This window comes from Nannospalax galili, unplaced genomic scaffold (assembly GCF_000622305.1).
Source record: "Nannospalax galili isolate Female #2095 unplaced genomic scaffold, S.galili_v1.0 scaffold167, whole genome shotgun sequence".
Classification (NCBI taxonomy): Eukaryota; Metazoa; Chordata; class Mammalia; order Rodentia; family Spalacidae; genus Nannospalax; species Nannospalax galili.
The window spans coordinates 1,604,986-1,606,137 of NW_008358534.1; the positions used below are offsets into that span (position 1 = coordinate 1,604,986).

At 39.4% G+C, this 1,152-nt stretch overlaps 1 pseudogene; it reads right to left on the reverse strand.

The window, feature by feature from the left end:
• The window catches only part of LOC103724677, a 3,655-nt pseudogene that overhangs the window by 1,443 nt on the left and 1,060 nt on the right, over positions 1-1,152 (reverse strand).

The following is a 1,152-nucleotide window of genomic DNA, read 5'->3' on the forward strand; positions in this document are numbered from 1 at the left end:
TGTAATATATTTAAAGGCCTATGGAGTTTAATTTGCATTCCCAAATGTCCTTCAGTGTGGGTACATCCTCTGGAGCCTGATTAACCTACCAAGAGTCCCATCCTTGGAAAAGGTTGTCTCTTTCTCTACCAGCAGCATCTGTTGACCAAATTTCCTCAAGTTGAATTGAGGATTCTTACCAACTCCTCCACGTCTAAGTTGGAATTTTGCCTGGTTTGAGATTGCATGAGAATTGTGCATCCTGTCACCATTGCTGTGTGTTCATATGAGTAACTAGTCAGCTCTATGGAAAACTGCATTTCCTTGTGATCATTCACCACTTCTAGCTCTTAGAATCTTTGTACCACCTTGTCTGTAATGATTCCTGAGCCCTGGCAGGTAGAAGTTTAATATAGACATCCTATTCAGGGATATGCACTATGAAGCCTTTTTGTTCTCTGCATACTGGCCAGTTGTGGGTTTCTGTGTTAATAACCATCTGCTGCATGAGAAAACTTCACTGGTAAGTGTTGAGAGATGCATTATTCTATAACAAGTCATTATGAGTTTAGTTCAATATGATAACTACTTAGTTTAAAACTAGTATTCGGCACTACCCTATGTCCTGTGATCTGTCTAGCCTTCTAAAACTAATATCAATTCCAATTATGGGCTGTATCCTAAGAAGAAGAATTTAAATATGCTTTGAGAGTGGCTTATCACTTCCATAATATTGGGGACATTATTGCACCAGTGGGCATATCTATCCAGACCAGTTATTCTTGTAACTCACCAGACTCTCAGGTAAGGTTGATGATTATTTTTCCTTCCTAAAGCATACATAGCACCTTCTATAACTATGAATCCTAGCCAGCAGTGGTGAGGCTCTGAGGTCTGCAACAGATTTTTTGTTGTTGTTTTTCTACAGCTCATGTATGTAGTATCCTCAGCAGGTCTTGTCATTAAGTTCTTGTGGGTAACCAAGAGCAGGGGCAATGGCCAGTATTGTTTGACTATCTGTTGGACCTCTGGTCAACCACTTCTGGAGAGTGAGTCAATTCCTGGCATTGAGGATCAATTTTTCACTAGCCTATAATGATTAGAAGGGACAATGTTCCCCTGTTATAGGGTGCCTCCTTTAAATATCTCTTTTAATGACTATATATATATATA